This window comes from Lytechinus variegatus, chromosome 13, assembly GCF_018143015.1.
Source record: "Lytechinus variegatus isolate NC3 chromosome 13, Lvar_3.0, whole genome shotgun sequence".
NCBI classification, from domain to species: domain Eukaryota; kingdom Metazoa; phylum Echinodermata; class Echinoidea; order Temnopleuroida; family Toxopneustidae; genus Lytechinus; species Lytechinus variegatus.
In genome coordinates, this window is record NC_054752.1 from 25334794 (window position 1) to 25359918 (window position 25125).

A 25125-nucleotide genomic window follows, 5' to 3' on the forward strand; every position below is an offset into this window, starting at 1 on the left:
ATAACCTCCGATCCTCAAACGTGATAAAAATCATATTCAGTCTTGTTCAAATCCTTCAAATGCTCGTCACCGCAACTTGGTAACTCTGCATGGCGTAACCTTCGCAATGAGCTCCAGTATGATTCTTGAGAGCTACCCTTGATGCGAGAATAAGAATTCTCATGATGATTACAATGATAAAGATTCTTATGTAACCATAATAGCTACTAAATCTTGTGCAGCTGTATCTCGCATGCTCTGGATATCATTATCGTGTTATTTCCATCTCCATTTCCTGCCGACTGCATGGCCTACAGTGAAGATTGAAGGCTAAATGGCCAATTACAACATTCAAAGTCGTTGGTATAAGCCAGTTCGTAGTTCCTTTCTGCGCATGATCAGAAGAAGGTCATTTGTACTAGAGTGACATGGTGGTTTAAAATCTAACGAGATAAGTACCAACTTTGATGTCTTGATTATTCATATATTCTTTTAAATTGTGGTTTTCATTTACATTCACCAAAAAAAATGATTCCACGAACGATTGGTATTTCACAGTTTGCCAAGTACATTGTGCAACATGTTATGATATGCATTCAAAGTAGGAATGCAACAATACCTTCATAAAGTGTTCATTGGTGTGCTATTCTAGTCACCTGGTCTATTCAATTTCTTCATCCTGCTATGTAAGGCAAGCTTGCGTAATATCTTGCTTTGAAATCTGCCTATCACAATCATAGGCGGTGGAACCGGGGGGGGGGGAAGTGTCCCCCCCCCTAAATTTGAGTTGGGGGGACGATCCCCCCATAAATTTTAGCTGATGACCTTTTTTTTTTGCCTGTGTCCCCCCCTCAATTTTTTTTGCTTGTCAAAAAATTGTGGTGCCCCCCCCTAGAAATTTTTGCTTCCGCCGCCAATGATCATAATTAAAGAAATGAAAGGCCATTGGACCAAAATTGTCCATGAAGTTACTACGAACTGATCTATTAAACTTGGCTAGGGAATTGAGACCACGGCCTTCCTTGTAGGGACGAAATAATGTTTATACCATTGAGCCGCCAGGCGCCATGTTATATCACAAACGCGAATCGCTCATCAGCTTTCAATGGCGAAAAGTCCACGAAAGTTCGTGGATGGCCGCCCACTCGAGATAAATCTCATATTTTATGGTTTTCTTGCCGTTGCATTATCGTCTTCAGTTATCCTCATCGCAAGTGTTTCTTGAAGTCCCATTCTTTCATGTTGAACTGCCATGATCGTTGACTGGCTCGTCCATCGCAGCCCTGTACACTAAGAGTGAATGAACCGTCATCATCGACCACCAGACCCAAGCAGTCTCGAGCTTCGTTCTTTATTTCGCCAGTCTGGACAAAAGTAAGACAAGCGGAAAGTAGATTCACTGAAAGGAATATATATTATACACTAAATTATTTCTGAAAATTTACTTAAATCTCAGAACAAGATGGCTCTGTATTTCACCTCTCCTAATATTTGATAAAGAAGTTATTTATATATTATATATATATATATATATATATATATATATATATATATATATATATATATATATAATAAAATAAATAAAGTTACACAGATAACGTGTGGTTCATCAGTACTTTATTGATTTGCTACTCGGAGTTTCACGCAGATGTGATCTTCAGGCAACAATAAAGGCTAGTGGCAATATATATTTATATATATATATATTTATATAAATTGAATATATATATACGTCTACACTGTAAAAAAAACATGATTTTACATAAAAAAATAATAGCAATAACAGCTAGTATTCATAAGAGAAGTATTTTTCTGCAATTAAACAGAACAGGTCTGTTTAAAAACGGTAAAAGTGTGTTTTATTTAAGGAAATTTGTAAGATTACGTACACCAAATACCAATTTTCTTTAAGATGACACAATCTGGTAAGATTACAGGTGTTCTCGAGACTCTGCTGCAGGAACTTTTTACATTTTAAGGATAAATTTTGTGTATATCAGGGTTTCTTTCCATAAACACTTGTTATAACAACAAATGCACGATTTCTATAACAAACTCAATTTCAGTCAAATTGAGCGATGTCAGTAACTTTCAATTGTTATTGCATTTATTTATTATCACAAGTTTTATGAAGCGGGACCCTGATGACGTAATGATTTATACTTCCATGAGGTTTTCGTATATGTGTACATGTAACTTGGAGTATTTCAATATGCTTGAATGAAGTAATGTATGTAATACCTTATCATTTGTGTTACGCTTATCGGTATGTATAAATTAATTGATTGCAAGTTGTATCTTATATACTTAATATATTACAAGTTGTATATTTATGAGTGGAAAATAAACTTCAGTCTGGGAACGTTTGATTTTTCAAGTATTTATTTCAAAGCCAATTGTTTTTTTTTTCTTCAAAATACAGTAATCAATATGTTTCAATACATTTTTTTAGTTTGGGGTGTTTTCGGATCATTCGGACCAGTTCTTCTGACAGAGGGTTATAGGTTCGAATCCCAGCCATGGCGTAAATTTCCTTCAGCAAGAAACTCATCCTTATTGTGCTGCATTCAACCCAGGTGAGGTGAATAGGTACCCGGTAGGAAGAAATTCCTTGAATGCTTGAGCACCTAAGCAGCTCAGCTAAAGCCGGGGTAATAATAAAAGCAGGGCCCGCTGGTAGAATAGTTTTTGAAACTGAAGTGGCTTCCCTTGGTAAATATACCTATATTATTATTATTTTTATTCGATGAATTATATATTCACCTCTCTGACGTAATCCCATAACTGGTTGCCCTCCATCTGGTGACATCCCATCAATGACAATGAAATCGTCGTGACGTCATAATCAAGACAAAGCGAACCGTGTTTGATCTCTTGCTCCTCCGTGTACATCCAGATCTAAATACCACAAAATGTACATCAGTGAGCATGGAGAGTACTATGTTTAAAGCCTATATAACGTTATTCATCACCTTGATGAAGGCCTATGTCCTAAAAATTCGTATAAGTGTTTTGTCCAAGATTTTTTTTCAATTCTTTCTTTATTATAATAAATTAAAACCAATTCATGTTTTACAAAGGTTTATTAAATGATTACAAATTACACATGTACAATATGGTTAAACAAAAAGAATTACAGGAACAATATATCAACTTTAATTCACATACCCCCCCCCCCCAAAAAAAAAGTGACAAAGGGCTCACTTCAAAATTCATATACTGTATCATATGCATAAATCTTCCTATCGGTACTTCCCAACTAAATCTTTTCTGCTGTTGATTCTTTGTTTTTGGGGGGGATTTTAATTTCACATTTAGAAAATATTGAGCAACTTCTCTCAGTAAAATATATTCATTGTTATTTTATCATTGGAGCATTTATTCACAAGGTGTGTGATTGCAAATCAAGAAGAGACAGCTAAAGCTTGTATCCTTAAAATTCCGGTCCATTATATTCATGAAAATGCATTAGTAAGAAAAAAAAATGATTTTTCCATTTTTATTTCTTAAGGGCGCCCAATCAAAATATATTTTCATGTGAAATATTATTGAAATACTATAAAAATACATTCATTATGTTCAAAACAATAAGAGTTATCGGGAAGACACATTTTATGTAATGTTATAGACCGGAGTAGTGAACTGCACGTTTTAGATAATACCCAAACCTTAAATTAACAAGTAAATGAATATGCCTGTTCACGGTTGTAAACTGCGCACAAGCAGTAAAAGGTCATTTGAGATAAACCATAAAGGCTCTTTTCAAATTCACTGACGTAGGCATTTGTGATTTGATGATTATTCATGCATTCCTTTTAAATGTTCTTTTCATCACATCCCAGCTGAAGAGTAACAAAGTCGTCAAAATCACTGGTATTTAACAGTATCCCAAACTATAGTAAAAATGTGCCAGAAGCGGACAATAAAACAAACAGATTTAAAAAAAACTAAACCCCTGATGTACTATTCTAGTCACCTGCTCTATACAATGCCTTTCATTCGTAGAATTTGAATGCTTTGCCGGGAAAACTTACGCAATATTTTAATTTGAAAATGTTAGTGCTCATCCTAATGAAAAAAAATTGAGAAAAGTTGATCATCAGCTAATAGTGAAATGGCATATAGATAAATGAGTAAAGTAGTAATTGATTGGATGAGTAAAAATGTGTAATCATACCTGGTTCGTAGTGTTTTGACAAGGTTGTGCGATCTTGTAGTCGGTACCCGGTGTGGTGGCTCCTTCTGTATCAAGGCACCAGTCAGTGGTAGTGTGTCGGACCTATCACCATGGTGATAATAAATAAAAGTTCATTTGTGTAAACTGGCTCGTTCACAATCATTCTTACGTTTCCAGAGTGTTGAAAGCAATTTGATAGACGTCCTCCATGAATAACACCAGTATACAAATAGCGAATAGGCATGAGTGCGATGGTGCGAGATTTCGCATGAGGTGAAAGAAAGATGCTCTATTCAACGAGGCGTTAGCCGAGTTGAATAGAGCGTTTCTTTCTTTAACCGAATGCGAAATCTCGCACCATTGCACGAATAAGAATATTCGCTATTTGTGTTGTACAACGCCTCGGAATCTAGCGAAAATATGAAAAAACACAAGAGTTTTTCCCTCCAGTAATCTATGAAAAGGGAGCAAAAATATTGAAAGCAAAAAGCAAAATCCCACAAGCCGGGCCCACAAGCCACAAACGCACATGATCTTGGACAGCATTGCGCATTTAGCCAGCGAGCTGTGCGCGCATTGTCACCTTATTCAATGAAATCGCATTGTGACGTCACCTCCTAAAGCCGTGCAATGGTACATTTTGGATGGTACGTCTTGTGTGCAACGGTACGAATGTGTGACGTTCAGCCTCCCATTTGATCGCGTACAACTAGCTAAGTAGGCGTTGTACAATAATAAATGACAGGTACTAAATGATGATAAATGATAAACATTTTTTGTGGTAGAATTTGATATTAAATTACCAAGGTACTAAGTCAAAAATACAATCGTAATACCTATAAAATCCATCAAATGGCATCTCACAATTTTCGCCATCTCGTTATACTGCTGGAAAGAACTCAGTGTCTCACAGTTTTCATCACAGGGTGTTGTCTCACAGTGTGATCATAGTATGTTCACATATTGGACTGTGTGAGATATATTATTCATATGCACTGTTGAAATCCTCAAATTCAACAGTGTGAAGGTATTTTCACACTGTGGAAACCTCGACAGTCTGAATGTTCACAGCGTGTTTGCATGGTTGCCTATGTGAATATGGGATTTAAACTGTTAAAATGCTCACATTCATTAAACAGTGGCCCGTATTCTGATAGCAGGTTTAATTTAACTTCGGGTTTAAAGTTGTGGTTAAGTATGGAAAGCCAATTGTTACATAAATCACTGACAGTACAGATATCATACTTCAGCGCATTTGGCTCTCAAATCATTCATAATTGTCTAGGAAGTATAAATAGATGATTGTCTTCACCATTGATGAATCAGGAAAGAGCACAGTAAACATAAGAAACGTTCTACTTAATAAAAAATGATGATTTTGGCTTCCCAAACTTAAACCACAACTTTAAACCTAAGTTTAAGTTAAACCTGACTTCCAGGCCTTTGTGTTCACAGTTCCACACTGTAAACACACTGTGGCTCACACTGCGGCATCCACTATGGGACATTTCGCTCTTTCTAGTAAGAAAGAAATCATGAGGATAGCGGCGATTGATTATTGCCTTACTGGCTCTATACAAATGTTATGAAAAATACTTTATATGAAAATTGGTTTCATACCTCGCCATAAATTTTGTTTCTCCCTGGCCATGCTCCTTCTGGGTAAACATTCTCAAGATACCACTGAAACGACCGGCACCCAAGCCTACGTCGCAGATCTACGCGGTCCGTGAAGTTCCCAGCATCCACCTTGAGCGCATTGGGGGACATGAAGTAGAAGAATTCCTTGTACTCGTCTAACCAGACTTCCGCCAGTCGTTTGTTGTTATAACTGATGAAATCGGTGAGCGCGTTGGAGTATGGCGCACGCTTGCGGAAAATATGCCCGACGTGTGAGCATTGGGAGGATTTCAATTCTACCACCGCACATCCAAGTCTGCAAAAAATAAAAAGTGATGAAAACAGGTGTCATGATCACGAATTGTTTGCTATGTTGTGAATAAATTATCGGGATCACAATGGTTGTAACTTTCGGATATTTTAACGAATGATAAGGTCTATACACAGACTCATCCTAAATTATATCTCACTATGATTTCGCTCAACGAGAATTATTTGTTTTTTTCTTATTTTTTTTAGGGGGGTAGGGTAGATCAAGGGATCGAACCTTCCAAACCAACACATTCCCACATCATTAACCACATCCGTTAGACGTAGGTAGACTTGGCGTAGCCATGGATTCTTAAAAGGGGGAGGCAAGACGAGCGACCAGAGCGAGTGATCGGGACAAAAGTGTATGAAAGGGTAGCCAATTCACACGGTATGGATCTTTTTTTTCGTTTTGTTTTTTTTCTACATGCAAGTAATGCATAATTAAGATGAGAGTAATGAGAATTGGGTGGAGGTTTCAGCAGGTATTCTCGAGGAAGAGTTTCGACCAAGCAAGAAAATAGTATTTTGATGAGTGAAGCATAATTTTGAACTCCGATTCGGTATACGATTAGAAAGTAAAAAAGAGTGGTTGTCGTTAAGAGAATTTGTCATTTCCATCAGTGGAACTTGGCAATTTCGGAAGAGGGAATTCAATTTCTAGTATGGTGCACGTCAAGATAAGCGTTCTTTCGGGTGATTTATTGGTGAATATTGATATATCGTTTATATATTCTGCTTACTTTGAATGAAATTTCCAAATTTTCAGCTCCCCATATTTCAAAACCCGGGTCATACATTCCCGTTTCCATGAAGTAACTCCGGTCGATAGCAAAGAGCCCGCCCGCCATTGTCGGTGAAGGGACAGGGTGGGTGGGGTCATTCTTTAACATCGGGAGATCGCGTCTTTGAATACTCTGCCATCTGAACGTAAGCGACCAATCAAACACGCCGATAGCTGGAGTTCGGTTATCAGCTTCGTAGGCTAGGTTTTGAGCGTTAATGACGTCAATGACAGGCGCAACAACATTGCTCCTACATCAGAATGACAAGATTAGTCGATAGAAAAAGTGATATTAGATTAGAAATGTTACTTCAGAACAATCAAACTTATGAATATATATTATAAATGGGTCTACCTTGTATTTTTAGAAAACTAATTTCTATTGGCCAAATATGAAATTACATAATAAAGCATTCCGTTTTGAAATGAACTCATCACACATTTCATAGTGACTTAACAATTTTTTATTCATGCTCGTCAAAAAAACGAATAAAAATCAGTTTGTATTTTGTAAACCAAATGTGGATTACAATCCAGGGTCAAACTTAGAGGTTGAACTTGAGGTTGAACTTGTCATCTTCTACAGAATGTAGCAAATACCAGTTAATTATTACCTGTCCTCTTCTATTCTTGCAAGAAGGGGTTCCAGCCAGCCAACCGTCGCCTCGCAATGTGAATCAAGAAACGTCAATACTTGACCCTTAGCTACAAGGGCACCGCGCATGCGTGCTCGTATTAAACCAGATCTGACTCCCATGCGCTCGACGTGAACTGGAATAGGCAACCTGGCTACGTGCGAGTCGAGTTGATGACCAAGGTGGGCTGTAAACAGACAATTAAACCGTTGGATATTTATGGTATTCTGTGACAGACACAAAGAAAACATAATTCTATAAAACAAATTGATGCTTTTAATCGTTTTGTATTAACATTTCTTTAGACTGATTAAAAAGTTATGAGAATGCAGTTTTACATCATTTTCCACCATTTATCATATTCCACCATAATATTCAACCATATAGTGATTATAAGACAATACCTGTATAATCTAACGTTTACAAATTTCAACTTAAGTTTATAAAAAGAACAATTGCGTGGTTTCAATATTTAAAATAAAAATAAACGTCTTAAAACTCCTCACTTTGTAGATTCTCCAACTGACTTTCAAAATAAGACTGAGTTTTATAAGAGGGGGATGATTCCATGGATATTTGATGGAGCAAGTCGAGCTAAGGGTGACACTTAAATTAAATGGGTAATTGTAAGTTGAAATTGAAATTGAAAAAATTGAAGACGTCTCTTTTTTTCTATCTTCCTATTTTTCCCTTTCTGTCTTCTCTTTTTGCCCCTTATCCACCTCGTTTTATTTATTATTTGAAAAAAAACACATAAGAACAGCTCGCCGCCCCCCCCCCCCCCCTCTTCCTCGAAGCTGCCCATGCACTGAGTTTTACCATGAATACTTGCGTCGTCAACGAGTATGATCTCCTCAAGATATGAATGTGGCGTTCGGTTGATTACACTGTGAATTGTCCGTAAGAGGGCGCTCCACGCTTCGTTATGAAATACAATGATGACACTCGTACGTAAAAGTGGTGCAGAGTACTGTTTATATAGGCACCTGGGAATGAGATAAATTACAGGAAATAATGAAAGAGTGTATGATTCGAATGTGTGTACTGATAAAGAAAATATCATACTTGATGAAAAGAAAACAATCGCATAGCTCGAAAGATGGGCAAACATGTATATAAAATTTCCGGAAATATTAAATTACGTTTCCCCAAATTAAAGAGCGAGGGGATAGTAGGGAAGCTACATTTTAACTGAACTGAAAATTCAAAGATGCATATTCTTTTCAACCAAGACTCAATATCAATAACGTTTATGTGCAGGCGCGGATCCAGACAGATTGCGGGGGGTTGACCCTTCAGCTAGTTCATGCTAAATCGATATTATGGGGAACCCTATTTTTATTTTTATGATGACAGTCCATCATCATGATCGTGTCCATATTTAGTGTTATTATTGTTTGTATGATTAAATACAGGAAGCGTGTTCAGTTCGTGCCGAGGCCCACTTTTCCCTGCGTCGACAATGATTTATCAATATAATTATTCCAGAAACCATTCTCTAAAACGCAGAAAGCAAATATCAAATCAAACAGGAAATTATCAATGTGAACGATGGTTTGAGATGGTATTCAATTGGCCATAGCTTTCTTCTTTTGTATCTTTCCCAGTGATATTTTTTTTGTCTTTGTCGGTGAAAGAATGATGATAAAGTTCCTGAATTATTGTAATTTGCAAAGCGCTAGAAGCATGAAAGGGTACTACTTTGTTTAAAATATCAATACCACGAATACAGTGCATTATGCATGTTAGGACAGGGGGCCGTTTCATAAAGGTTAGGAGCGACTAAAAGAACGACAATACGGGTGATCCTTTCTCACCATTGTTCATTGGTGATTATTTAGGGCGTAAGAAGTTGCTCTTAACTTTATATAAACAGCTTTCTTAAACACCCCCGTTTTCACGGAGAAACCGGGTAAATTATATGAACTCTTGCTTTCTTTCTTTTTTTTTACAAGGTTTAGATATATAATCATATCAAAGTCTACGATTCAAAGTAAGCTACAAGTGAGAGACTGAGACAAGGTTTAATATCGAATAGAGACACTCCGCCTCCCGATAATCACTCGTTTATATCGATAATTTAATCAATCATTACCGTCACTTCGGATTCCTCCAGGGGTGTTTCCGGGGCAAGAGGGGGGTATGAGGGATGCAAGGCGGTGATAGAGAGGGGTAATAGCAATCACCCTTCGGTATTGATTTTGGTTTCGATCTGGACATTAGACTGTATCTTACCGCCATTCACCCCCCCCTTCACACACACACACACCCTCACCCACATATACACACCAAAAAAAAAACGAAATATGATATTGGATATGTATGGCATTCAATTTTTAATAAGTGGTGCTTGCAGCAATATTGGTTCAGTATTAAATTTATATCGTCCCACGCCTGAACTTCAACGAAATATAATTGATGCTCGGCTCCAATTGATTTTTTTTTTAATTACTCCACTGATTAGAACTAAGTTTTCAAAATCGTTCCACTTGCATGACTGGGAGGTTTTTTAAACCTTCTACTCCGGCTCATAAACCTCATTTATTTTCCGAGTCTGTATTCTTGGCTGAACTTCAAGTTCGATATTCTAAAAGTATTTTCCTCTAACAAAATTTAATTCGATAGACATGATGGGGGGCCTTGATTACCAGTTATCTATCCATGTTAAAATTGACAACAGACTTTAAGGTCATTGATAGGTCATACAGGAAATACTCTACTGCTTCAGTCGAAAGATGGACCTATTATGGAGAACTAATGGAATATTTTAATCACGAAGGGTGGCAGTAAAAAGGTTTTATTTATCCCACAGGATAGATATACCAGTGCTACGATTTGGAACAATCATGTTGCTGCTGCTGTTGCTGCTGGTGATGACAGTGGTGGTGGTGATGATAATGGGGATAATGTTGTTGATGATGATGATGATGATAATGATGATGATGATGGTGATGATGATGATGATGATGATGATGATGATAACGGTGTTGGTGATGGCGGTGGTGGTGGTGATGGCCATAGTGGTGATAATGATTGTGAGGATGGTGATGATATTATAAATTACGATGATGATGGTGATGATGATCATGATGATGATATTGATGACGATGACGACGATCCTCGCTCATTTGTTGATCGAGTGTGTCAAACTAATTGTCAAATTTTAAGCCTATGTTGCAATAGATAATAAATTGCGTTCGTTGGGACATAACTAGGAATTTAAAGTGTGATCCAAATAAACATGAACTTTGAACAAATGCCAAGTACTTTCATACAACACTCATTACATCCATGCGCCATCTGTCATCTTTTGATGCGCACATCACTCTGAACCTCTTACTCAACAAATACCAAGGGATTGTTAGGATCAAGTCATCACATCACCCTTCCATCATCTTTTCATATATTTTTTTTACAGATATGAATAATGACAAGGAATAGGAGAGAGTTTGAAGGTTATACAGCACATGGGGACACGTGTTTATGTTTTGGTAGCCAAGGTTACTTTTACTATGGGTCGTAGAGGGACTATATCTCTATAATTGGCACTTTTATATAAATGTGATGACGTCATATGCGGCATTCACAGGTTCATAGATATTCTAAAATATTTGTTTCTAAAGGATTTGGTGCCAAAAGCAACGGCATGTTGTCACAATGAAAACAACTAGTCAGCTATTATCTTACTGTTGCTTTCCGGTGCAGTGATCTTTACAAATAACTTAAGATTAACAAAAATCGTTATTAACAGTTATTATTTTATACAATTAATGGTATTTCTTTCTTGAAAAATGTCAGCGAAAATTGAGCATAAACAGTGGTAAGTTTAATATAAAGTATAGTTACGTGCTCGGGTAGAAACGCACAAATTGCAATAAAGATTTAATCCTTGTGGTTTATTCATAAATCGGGATTATTCGAAGCTTAAACAGATCAATTAGAATTAGTAACAACCAATTGTCTAATTCCATTTCGGAACATGAATGGTCAGGTGCAACTTACTGTTTGGGTCTGACATCTGGAAGTGATCGATTGATACCGATCATATCGCTGGCCATGAGATTGAACGAATTTATCGTGAAAAGGTCGTCTGCTTCTGCCCGATGTTCAGGCGCGATGTGGACGGGTTTCCCATTTGCCCCTGGGGGCTCAAACTTCAGCGATGAATGAGCTGTAATTTGAAATAAGAAATGATAATGATAACAAAATAAAATAGATACATGTTAGTGTTAGATATAATTGAGATATTAATTCATTTTTTCTCTGAAATTAAAAGGGGACGAACGATCAAGAAGATATTTTCCTTTGTCAAGTAAACATATTTGATTTTCCTGATTGTTCCGTTTGCCCTATGATGATGATATTTATGATCTTTACCATCATCACTTGGAATGGAATGATGTTGATTTTTTTACCTGATTGCTATAACATGAATGTTTGTAAGCCAGCAACCAGAGGACCAACGGCTTAAGGTCCTCACCGAGGGACCTGGTAATGAGGATTAATGCCTAAACAAAGGGCACTAGCACACCAAGTGGAAATCGAACCGGGGTCACCTGAATCCGAAATCCCCGCTCTACCGACTGAGCTTTATCGCGCCTTAAATTACAACAGTAATATTCATATCAGCTTAAAGTTCCAAGGTTGTAATCAACATTTCGTGGCCTAAAATATAGTGAGAAAAATTTGTAGAAAGTGACCTAAATTTATAGGGAAAAAATACCCTGGAGCGGGGATGGGATAGTTTGATAATGGGGGAGCAAGACGACTTAATTGTGACGTCTTTATATTTCTCAGTTGAATCATGAATAATCTGACAAAACAACTGAGTAAAACCTGACAATTTCATACTCCTTTTTTCCTCCTATTATCTCTCCCCCCCTCTCTTGGTTTTTTTCAATACTTGAAATTATTGGGGGGCATCACCCCCCCCCCCCTTAGCGCCGCCCCTTATCTCAATATATTTTTATATATTTTCTTCACTTCACATAATTGAAAAAAAAACCATATGCTACGTGTACACGTATACTGTAAACGCGACACAGTGTGAGAGAGAGAGTGTGTGTGTGTGCCTTAATTTTGACCAACAATTAAAATTCTTCGAAATTCGCATCAACATTTTATTTTATCGAATATACAGTGCGTCCCATAAAAAAAACGAAACCGAGATTTAGTGATGATTTATCATAACTTAATCATAAATAAAATAGACAAATGACCTACCAATGTAAAGCTTAGAATCTCCTCTTTCATCTGATACTACTTAGATTATTCCTCATTCACGCATGAGTGAGCAAAAACAATTTGAAGAAAGAATGCCAAAAACTCATTTGGCGGGGGTATCTATTTTTTTTTTAATTCACATGACTAAAACTTTCAATATCTGCTCTTTTATTTGATACCTTAATCACAAAAAATGGTCAAGAAGTAAAAAAGTTATGATCCCTCGAAACAATCCTTGTATTTCCATAATTTCATTAAATAAACGTGTTTTCACCAGTTTCCCACAGAAGCTATCGCACGGTAACGAAAGAGTTAATGCATGGCTGATCGTCAACAAAACGGAGCGTCGAGTGAGTTTGAACGCTAGCCTGTAAAAGCTCTTCATTTTATGAAATTATTTAAATTCAAGCCCTATTTCAAATAACCAGAACTTTGTTATTCCTTGACCATTTTCTGTAATTTAAGTATCAAATTAAAGAGCAGATATTGAACTTTTAAAAAAAAGAATTTTTTTTTAACCCAGATACGGCCCGCCAAGTGACTTTTTGGAATCTCCTTTTCAAATTGTTTTTGCTCGCTCATGCCTGAATGAGAAATAGTTTAAGTAATTCCAGATGAAAGAGGAGATTCTAAGCTTTAAAATGGTAGGTCATTTGTCTATTGTATTTGTGATTAAGTTATGACAAATCATCGATAAATCTCGGTTTCGTTTTTTTGTGGGACGCACTGTATTGTGTATATTGGATTTTTTCCTAACGAAGAAAGGGTTTCAAGTTTAGATATAAGCTAATTACTTCAACAAAATTCATTGCAAAATGTGAAGTCTCCGAGTTTCGCCATTAAGATCAATGAACTCTAATGCAAGCGGATATGTCCATCAAAAAAGTGTCGCTTTTATGCATGGTTTAGGAGTGAATTACATTTTGGTGTCAAACTGTGGCGATGTTTCCTTTTTGGATCAGAATCGGAATCGCGTAATTTTCTTTTCTTTAAATACTTTGCGAAAATAAGAAAAACATATCGGTAGGGGGCAACGTCCGTTTCAAAGTTTATCCATATCAAAATGCTTATGTTATTCAAAATATCCGGTGACTTTATGAACCCTCCCTGCCCACGAACTTGTTTTTCCAACGACCTTCGTTGTCCATTTTTTTTTAATTCTTTCTGTACCTAGGATAATCCATTTTGTCTTTGCCTCGGACTTGTATATTTTCAAACTCTTGCCTCGAAGCTTTAAACGAAAGAGAGCAAATCTACGAATCAAGTTGTTGCCCAAAGTGGCGTAACTACGGGGGGGGCGGTACGTCCCCCCCCCAACCGGCTGGACCAAAAAACGGGGAAAAGGAGAAAAATAGGGAGAAAGGAAGAGAACGTAGTGGGGAAAAAAGAAATTATTGTTCATTATAATGTTATATTGTGTTATGTTATATTACATACGAATCATTTTTTCATAACTTTATGAAATATTTTTTTTTGCTCAGGGCCTATGTCTTCATTCTTCTTGGTGCTCGTGTTGTCTGTTTAAAGAAATATATAATCCTGTTGTACTAAAACCTCCTGTTTTCAAATCAATATAAACCAACAATATTTCCTCGCAATTCGAGTTATTATTGTTTCATGTAGTGACATTTGCTTCTTTTTTATTACTAATTAAAGTGATTGCCCAATTTTAAGGTCTTGATATAAAACATTTCCTGCCCGTGCTAACGTTCGCATTAGTTGATTGGTGAGATGTCTGCTCTTTATGAATTCCTAAAATCAGTTCTTAAAATGTAAATTTTTCTGATCTGAATATCAAAAATTTTCAGCTCGCGCTTCGCGCTCGAATAATTTAGTTAGTGAAATACGTCTTACTCTTAGTGAATTCCTACAAACAAGCCTTAGAATGCTCCTTTTCAGATCTGAATCTCCTAAATTTTCAGCTCGCGCTTCGCGCTCGCAGTATTTGATTAGTGAGATGCGTACGACTATGACAACAAAAAGTGCTTCATGTGTTTAGATGTAATTCTAACAAAATCAGAAAGCACTTGGCACTCGCATTAGATGACTATGGTGTGATATTACTGGTATACTCTAAATGGATTCCTGAAAAAATAGTCCTTCAAATATCCATGTTTGGGGTAAATATATAGAAAAAATCAGCTCGTGCTTCGCGCTCGCATTATTTGGTTAGTAAATTACGTACGGTCTTAATGAATTCCTAAGCCTTAGAATGGTCCTCTTCAGGTCTGAATTTCTTAAATTTTCAGCTCGCGCTTCGCGCTCGTAGTATTTGATTAGTGAGATGCGTATGATAATCATAATTAAAATGACTACAAAAAGTGCTTCATGTGTTTAGATGTAATTCTAACAGTATCAACAAAGGATGGCACTAGCATTAGATGACTGTGCTGAGATATTTATACTCTTAATGGATTCCTAAAATATAGTCTTTAAAATGTCCCTGCTTGGGGGTCAATATATACAAAAATTTCAGCTCGCGCTTCTTGCTCGCATTGTTTATTTAGCGAGACAGTACCATGATTACAATAAATTGCTTATAATGTCCTGTTTTAGGTCTGAGTATAAAAAAAATCAGCTCGCGCTTCGCGCTGGCATTATTTAATCAGTGACATACATCTGTTTAATGTCACTGCATGTCCTTAAAATGTGTCTAATAGGTCAGTATACCTGGCAACTGAACGCGCTTCGCGCGCTCCCTAAGCGACTCGAAGTTTTTGCTCCCCCCCATGCCGTGACCCACGGTACGCCACTGGTTGCCCATGTGGGATTCGAACCTGCTAACATTCCATTTTATCCGCATGGATTATCCAATAGCACCAAGAGACCATAATAATTACAAAATGTTGCTACACTGCAAAAACTCCGGTGTTGATTTAACACCAGCCCAGAATCTATATGTCCACACCAGAGAAGTATTGAAACAACACCAGTTTGGAATCAAACCGATGCTGTTTTGATACTAATTGGTGTAGTATTAACACCTATCTGGTGTTAGACCAAAACGAAACTGGTGTTGTTTAACACTTCTCTAGTGTGGACATATATAGATTCCTGGCTGGAGTTAAATCAACACAAGAGTTTTTGCAGTGTAATTACTCTATTGATCTCTAAACTCATGTTCAAGAACATGAAGAATATTCATGCGCGTATTAGGACGGGAGAACAACGCCGATAAGGAAAGTTCGTAGGAAAAACGCTCAGTTCCTAACCCCTCCTTACCTATGAAAAATGCTCTCCTTACCCAGTGGCGGATCCTGGGCCATCATAGCCGACCCTTGCCCCCACAGCCGACGAAATGACCTTCAATTGAGGTGAAAACCCTTTTTGATGAGGGCTTGGTTGTCAAATTTCCCGAAATGTCCTTCAGTTTTAGGTGATTTTTTTTTATTTGCTTGTCAAATTTTCATCGGGAAAATTCCCCCCCCCCCCTGCTTTGGAAAATCCTGGATCCGCTCCTGCCCCCCCCATCCCCTCCTCAGCATCAAGACCTGTGTTGATTCCTAGTTTCCTACATGTTACTTTGAACTCTTGAGAAGAAGAAAAACGTAGAAGTTAAGAACCGCCTGAAGATCTCAATCAATTAGATTTTCCCATGATTGCTAAAGGGCGGTTGAGTAATCAAGAAATATGGGTCATGCCACAATCAATTACCTCTACCCTCTTAATACCTGGTCCCACGTGTGTAAAGGGTAAAGACTTCATCATTAGGCCTACTCGGTCAATAAACAGTCTATATACAAGTTAAACCCTTTTGAATAAAAATTTCAAGGAGTGCCGTGGTTTGAATGTGGGGGGGGGGGTTGTCATGTTCGAAAAGGGCCTTATAACGATCCCTCATTGTAGCCTAACAGTTTCCTGAAGTAGGCATTTCATTGAAAATGGTGAAACACAAGACCGACCTGTCTTGACAAACCTTTAAAGTTTGTTAAAATAATTTTTACATGCAAGAGAGCGAAGCAAACGAGCAGCACAAACATGTCATTTGTGATGAAAGTAACCCTGGTCGGCCGGAAATTAAGAAGTTCGATGGAAATTATGCTTTTAAAAATTACGGCATGTTAGCTCCATGATTGCAATACAATGTAACCCCTCAACATATTTCATGAAAATTAGTGGCGAGGGTGCAGATGCACACATAAAAAATCCGAACAGTATATACACCAGAGTCAAATGTTGTTCAAGCGTTGACAATTTACACTGTTAAAAAAATCCTGATTTTACAGAAAAAATAAGATTTTTCAGAAAGCAATAACAGAATCATAAAACAGGATTTTTTTCTTCAATTTAACAGAACAGGTCTGTTCAAAAAGGGGGAAAGGGTGTCTTCTTTAAGGATATTTAGGATCCATACACCAAATACAAATATCCTGTAAGATTTCGCAATCTGGTAAGATTACAGGTGTTCTGCTGCAAGGAAATTATTTTATTTTAAGGATAAAATTTTTGACAGTGTAGCAGCTCCTTGGTCATGTTGGTATTACTCTATATTTGCCAATTGATTCATTCCGTTTCAGGCCAATTTGAATGTATATACAAAACAAGTAACAGAAAGTAATGACCGGTCCTTCACTTGGCTTATCTTGGAAAACAACACACCCTCGACATCATGTTGTTGGCTGAACATGCTGAAGTTGAAAATGCTTTCAAATCGGATGAGCCTAACCTTCCTTATTACTTCATCGATGTAGTATTTGGCGCTTTAAAACGATTCTGCAATCACAAGGACATTCGTGTATCTATGACCTAGGTCTTTGTCATAAGGGCTTCCCAGGGTCTACAAAGGATGTATCAAAAAGCATGTCTAGACCACTAAAATAGGGAACGAAAGCCCCACATATTACAGTCCGACTCGAAACTAATCAAAGCCATAACGTTATTTATTCATTGATCTATTTATTTATTCATTCATTCATTTATTCATTTATACATTTACTTATTCATTTTTATATTTATACATATATTTATTTTTATATATATTTATATATTCATTTGTTTATTTATTTTTAGTTCTAAAATCATATTTGATTTTTCCTCACTGTAACATATGAAAATCGTGTATAATATGAAATCATTGACATAATTGATTCAGAGTTCATACATAAACATTTCAACTAGATTATTCCAAAAGTAAACTTAGAATCAATCTGTACACATTTCTTGACAAAATTTATAATCACAAAGGGAATAGTAATACAGAACATAATCTTCTGGAAATATATATACGATTAGAATTTAAAACGCAAACACGTGTGCACTTCTAATACAAACTATAGATAAATCTCAGGTTGAACAAGGTTTTTTTTTTCATTTACAATTTAATTAAATCAGAATAATTCATCCCCCTCCCATCCCGATAAACGACGCATACGAAAAAAAAGAAGGAAAATAAAGAGAGGATAGGAATTGCTAATGACAAAAAAAATCGCTCGGTTTGGAGACGGTTATGTTGGTGTGACCAGGGGGGCACATTTTCCCGATGGAAATTTTACAAGCAAAAAAAAGTTTTCACCTAAAATTTAAGGTCATTCCGTTGGCAAATAAAAAATATAAGAAAAAAATGTCCTGGCTTTCAAAGGGGGGGGGGCACACTTGGATAAAAATTGCATATTACATTACATTTCTTTATCATGACTCTCAAAAGGGGGTAGCGAGCCGGATGTGCCCCCCCCCCCTGTATCCGCCAGTGGGTGAGTATTCATCTAAGTCATTGGATATCGATTTACCTAAGACAACTGTTCAATAATGACACAGCTTAATTCATTCCTGTTGTGGGGTGATTAAAATTCGTCAGCAGAAAATGAACTTGTTACATCGAAGAATCCGACTTCATACCGCTCATAACTAATATATACATGATTGTGAATGGCGTTGGCGCCAGTCTCTTTGCAGTCTCATCTGGTATAGTGAGACTGCGGCATAGGGCTGCATGTGGAACACACCAGGGACGTCTATGAAGGAAAGGATGGGTGGAGTTAGGGGTTGGTTTCATTACACACACACTAAGAAATAAAGGTTCAAAATTGAACCCCGAAAGGTTGATGCAACATCAGCACCCTATGGGTTCAAAAATTGAACCCTTGGTTGGGGTTCATTTTTGCACCCTGCGGGTTCAAAACTGCACCCCTAAATTTTAAATTGAACCCCTAGGGGTGCAGTTTTGAACACGCAGGGTGCAAAAATGAACCCCAACCAGGGGTTCAATTTTTGAACCCATAGGGTGCTGATTTTTCGTCAACCTTTCGGGGTTCACTTTTGAACCTTTATTTCTTAGCGTGCATCTTTTATTCTTTTGTCACCGACAATTGTGAAAAAACCTATACGAGAAACCCTTGCATCTGATTAGCTGCAGGGAGGAAATTAGTCAGTAAAAATCACCGACTCAAGAGCCATCGTGAAAATGTCCCCAGGCTTATATATTCCAAGATGCTTAACCTAGTTGAATACATTCCCATTTGACTTTTGCTATTCTAGATAGAGAAATAGAATAAGCGATATGATCATAATATTGTGTCTAGATCGCAAGGCAGTAAATCAAAAAACTATAACTTTTATTCTCATAAAATAGACACAGAGTTGTTGAAAGAAAATAAATTAAACAAATTTACTTTTTCCATAAATTTTCCATAAATTTGGGCCGGCTATAATTACTTAACAGCTGACAATAGCTAACTGGAATTAGTTGGGGGTTTTGATGAATTTCTATTACTGGAGGTTTAGATTTTCAAAATTTTATTTTAAATAATCTAAAATTCGACTAACTGAATTCCTTTGAATCGATGGAATTTGTAATGAATTTCGTACAAAAAAAATCACATGCCCATAAATTATAAGGAGATGAATTGGGATTGACACGAGTGATGTAAAGATAAATTATGACAAAATCCAGACGGGGGGCAGGGATGTTCCGCCCACCTCACGCGCCCTGGATCGCCCCTGACTGCCTACTCATGAAATTGATGTTGGTGCTAGCTAACGGCGATGAAGTACAATCAGCATGATCAGGGTTCGAGTGTGAATACTCAGCGAGCATGGCGAGCGTGCGTTAAATGTGCCCTTGCGGAGGGGATGCACACAAGTAGCCCCTTTTAACTTGAACTCTTTCCTCCTCCCCTCCCCCCCCTCCTCCTCCTCCCCTCCCCCTCCTCCTCCTCCCCCTCCCCCTCCTCCTCCTCCCCCCTCCTCCTCCTCCTCCTCCTCCCCCCTCCTCCTCCTCCTCCTCCCCTTCCTCCTCCTCCTCCTCCCCTCTCCTCCTCTTCCCCCTCCTCCCCCCTCCTCCTCCTCCCCTTCCTCCTCCTCCCCCTCCTCCTCCTCCCCTCTCCTCCTCCTCCCCTCTCCTCCTCTTCCCCCTCCTCCCCCTCCTCCTCCTCCTCCTCCTTCTCCTCCCCCCCTCCTCCTCCCCTCCCCTCCTTTTCTTATATTTCACCAGCACGAACCATTTATCAACAAAACGATCCTTCAAGGAATGTGCCTCAAGACGACAAAGAAACAAATGTTTTTAAATCCCTCTAATTCTATTGTTTACATAACATGCGTTTTAAAACAATACAATTCTATATTCTTCGCATTGCCCTTATTGATCCCTTAATCCCATTGATCTAGTGATACATACATGACTGTTGTTAAACACTAGGTAATTTGTGAGACAAATGCCGTGTTTGCGACGATGTTCTGTCGCGCTCCAACCCCGGCTTTCCCCGCAGCCCCCATCCACTAAATCCCGCTGATTGTCTGACACCTCAGTAATCACATTTAATTACTCATTCAACAAATATAGACACCTCATCAACTAAATAAACCCCTAATTGAGTCTTAAGACAGCCGAGTATGCACTTGAAGATGTAAATTGATGAGTCAAAAAGTTATGTGTTCACGTATTATGTTATCATGTTTGTAACAAAGGATTTATACCATCGGCTTTACTCATTTCCAGGCATGCCGTGGTTCTCTTTGTTTTCGTATACCAGCTGCGTGAAGACCTGAAAACATGGTGAAATATTGCATAAACTCCCGTAATACACTGAATATGAGGGATAATGTTAGTAAGCTATCGAATTATCATAGCCGGTGACGGTGCCATGGTAGTTTGATTAATGGGGGAAATTGTGTAAAACTGTCACGATCAAAGGGCTTGTAACTCTTTTTAAAATCGTTGATAAAGATGACTAACTAAATTTGAGAGATGCATAAAATGATAAATCGATAGCTTGATCTAACTGAATAGATAAATGAATGAATGAATATGAATGAATGAATGCATGAATGTATGAATGAATGATTGATTGAATGAATGAATGAATAAATGAATGAATGAATGAATTAAAGGATGGATTGATGAATGAATAAAAGAATCAATAAGTAAACATATTCAAACATAAATAAAGAAACACAAAGGGATAAATCATGAACCACATGTATGGAAGAACAGAGTTTTTGTCTCACCTGCATAGCAGAGTGAGACTATAGGCGCCGCTTTTCCGACGGCGACGGCGGCGGCGTCAACATCAAATCTTAACCTGAGGTTAAGTTTTTGAAATGACATCATAACTTAGAAAGTATATGGACCTAGTTCATGGAACTTGGCCATAAGGTTAATCAAGTATTACTGAACATCCTAATAGAGTTTCATGTCACATGACCAAGGTCAAAGGTCATTTAGGGTCAATGAACTTAGACCATGTTGGGGGAATCAACATCGAAATCTTAACCCGAGGTTAAGGTTTTGAAATGTCATCATAACTTAGAAAATATATGGACCTAGTTCATTAAACTTGGACATAATAGTAATCAAGTATCACTGAACATCCTGTGCAAGTTTCAGGTCACATGATCAAGGTCAAAGGTCATTTAGGGTCAATGAACTTTGGCCGAATTGGGGGTATTTGTTGAATTACCATCATAACTTTGAAAGTATGTTGGTCTAGTTCAGGGATTCTCAAATGGTGGCGCGCGCGCCACTTGTGGCGCACCGAGCCTTGCGGAGTGGCGCTTGGGAATCGGTATGAAAAAAAGTAAATATAAGGAAAAATTGGTGAGAAAAAATGTATCTAGCAGTAACCTGGAAATAAGGATTTGGTGATCATTTTAATACAAAGAGAAAACAAAAACTCTTTTCTTGACACTTAATTGCTAATTGATTTCCTCTAATTTTGTCCAATTTAGCACTCGATAACCCCTATTATGGAGGATCGATGGTGTTCTCCTTTTTATATATTCTATGCTGTACAAAGTTTATGTGCCACACAAGTGATATGAAAACCCCGTTTGTAGGATTTCTATTTCAACGGCGAGAAATTTTGATTGGGGATTGCCCCCCCCCCCCCCCCAGTGTTTCACAGCCAAGAAAAAAAGGAGAAAAGGAAAGGGAAAGAGTGGAACATTGCATTATTCTCTTAATTTTAAGTCCAAATAAAGATTTTTGTATTGAAAAGTTCAATATTTTTGCTTCAGCTGCCATATCTAGCCCACTCGTTTTTTTTTTTTTTACTCATTAGGCCACTAAATTGCTTCAGCCAATAGATTTGGTGCATAACAGTCTGAACTAGTATCATGTGTTGTGAAAAAGTCACTGGTCATTTTTCTTTTAATGTTAATATTGTGTAGTTTGTTGGCATTTGTATTTCTTCTGTTGATATCAATTAGAGCCCCTCTGGGCAGTTTAAAATGCCTCATATTCCAAAACCTCTGGGGGCTCTGCCCCCTCGACCCCCACCAGGGGCCTCTGGACCCCTTCCGAAATACTCTGCTGGTTTGCGTAATGGATAGTGGCGCATTACAGATTCTCAACAAGAAATGTGGCGCTTCAAAAAAAGTAATTGAGAATGGCTGGTCTAGTTCATAAAACTTGGATATACATGTAAGAGTAATCTAGTATCACTGAACATCCTGTGCGCATTTTAGGTCACATGACCAAGGTCAATGAACTTTGGCCATAATGGGGGTATCTGTTGAATTACCATCATAACTTTGCAAGTTAATTGATCTGACTTTTGAAACTTGGACATAAGAGTAATCAAGTATCACTGAATATCCTGTGCAAGATTCAGGTCACATGATCAAGGTCGAAGGTCATGTGAGGTCAATGAACTTTGGCCACATTGGGGGTATTTGTTGAATTACCTTCCTATCTCTGTAAGTGTATTGGTCTAGTTCATAAAACGTGGAAATAAGAGTAACCAAGTATCACTGAACATCTTGTGCGAGTTATAATAGTTTTCAAAGTCAGCACTGCTGCTATGTTGAACTGCGTGATGCAGGTGAGACGGCCAGAGGCATTCCACTTGTTAAGAAAATAGCTCTGATATGGGCCGTCCCACCCATTGTATTAAGTCTTTGATTGAAATATGTTGTACGACGTATTTTGTATTATGACATCAAAAATTAAATCAACAAACATACAAACCAATTAAAATAATTCAAACTAATCTTATAATGTTATAGGTCCATCCTGTCAGAAGTGTAGTAAAAATAGTATCAGGCACGTGAGATAAAAGATTACGTCCAGCATTTGAAGACCACAAATAAGTAATGGTCAGTTAACGGTCATTCAATGGTCAGTCAGCCTGGTCAGTCGGTGACTGGTCATCACTCGACGAGAACGCTTGGTCACTCAATCCATGGGTCCATGCTCAATCAAACTGACAGTCTACCTATCACAATTTGATATGATCATTCAGTCTAATACCTAATCCTACATATTGTCTTATTATAGATTGTTTGTTCAGGAAACATATTATTAAAATCAGGGAGATATATAAACTGCCTTCTCGCGCCAACCGGCTAACGCTAATTTAAGAAGACTACACCCCTGTTGTCTTATCGTGGGCCTATTCTTTGTATATGTTTTATCAGTCGTAGTAAAATGTTGCTATTCTTTTTGGGGGGAGGGAGCGAAGGGGGTCTACATGTATTTTTAGCGCTTTCTTTCTGTGTTTTTCTATTTTATAGGACATCCTCTTGCTCTTTGTTATACTCCCATTTTCATATATTAATCTGCTGCTGTTCTTCCGTCTTGTAAAACAGTTTTGCGGCCAAGAGATCATTACAAGAGGTGTTAATCATAATAAATAATAATTAAGGAAATTAACGTTTAACCAGATTGACCCTATTTTTCAACAAAGGTGTCACTTTATTTTTTTTTAAGTACACATTGCCGAATAAGACACAGAATTGATGTCTAAATGTCACGACAAAAGTTCCAAAACTATAAAATAAAACATTCACGAAATATTTTTTTATCAAGTCTTATTCACTTTTTTTCTATTCCATATAACTAAAACATCTTTATCCCTTTCAGATTGAATATGCAGTAACATACTTGTAGTTTGATATTAACTTTGTCTCAGGTCAATCCGACATTGCATCCAGCAGTAACAGTGGTCATGATTATGATTGTCAACTACCAAGCCTTTCAGTCAGTTCTCATAAAGAGCATAGTTTGACAGGCAGATTAAGCAGACAACAACTGTTGTCTAATCCTCAATCATAATACAAATTTAATTTCCCGCTCTTTCGGACAGGTATTCCAGACTACATGTCTATACCGTTTTGACAAGCATCACAACACGGCTACGCATTTGTCATGTTTGTGTTTTGAAGAAAATTGTACAAGGCATTATAATTGTAGGTCAGCTTATGATGTATGACTTATATTTCTAATCTGTGCACCCCTTCGGCAGTTAGTTTGGCGAAAGTCATCATTGTCAATTTGTTAAATCTCGTCTGTAATGAACTGAATTTATGTCGATTCCTCTGCCCAATTTGATAACGGCAAAGGAGAGGGGGCATTCCATGAAACAGGTACACAGTCATTTCAACTGACTATTGTTACAAGCTACTGAAATCTTGCATCTGATTGGCTCAGAGCAAATTTGAAAGTGAAAATCACTGACACTATGCTTCAGTTTATGAAAACACCCCCATGGTTGAAGTGACGTTAAGGATCGGACCCTATACCAATTTGTTTCTTCAACTTTGGTATTCAAGCCCCCCCCCCCCCCGGCGCTTTGTACGCAAATGCCTGGTATGGTCAGAGTCGACTGCTGGAAAGGGGGAAGAACTCAAGCCTGAAAGGGCAACCATGCGCCTGATTCATTTCATGACAAAATATTGAGATGACACAATAACAGCCGCACCATGATCAAAATAAGTCTGGGCATTTTCTCTCTCACACCATGAAAAAGATGTCTCAGAAGATAGGCATAAAGTCGCCACGCGGCGATACATCATGGTTAACGAATAATGTTACAGTCGCATACACACACACACACGCACAGATTACAAACCGACCGATAATATACAATAATTGAAACTATAACGTAAAGCTTTGATCGGTCTGGAGTCGGCTTCGTTGGTGTGGTTGAGTCATGTAGTCATGTTGGAGAAAACTTGTGTGGATC

The 25125-nt window shown here is 37.7% G+C and overlaps 1 pseudogene; it reads right to left on the reverse strand.

Moving 5' to 3' along the window:
* Nucleotides 1-957: 957 nt before the first annotated feature.
* The window catches only part of LOC121426920, a 30849-nt pseudogene continuing 6681 nt past the window's right edge, over nucleotides 958-25125 (reverse strand).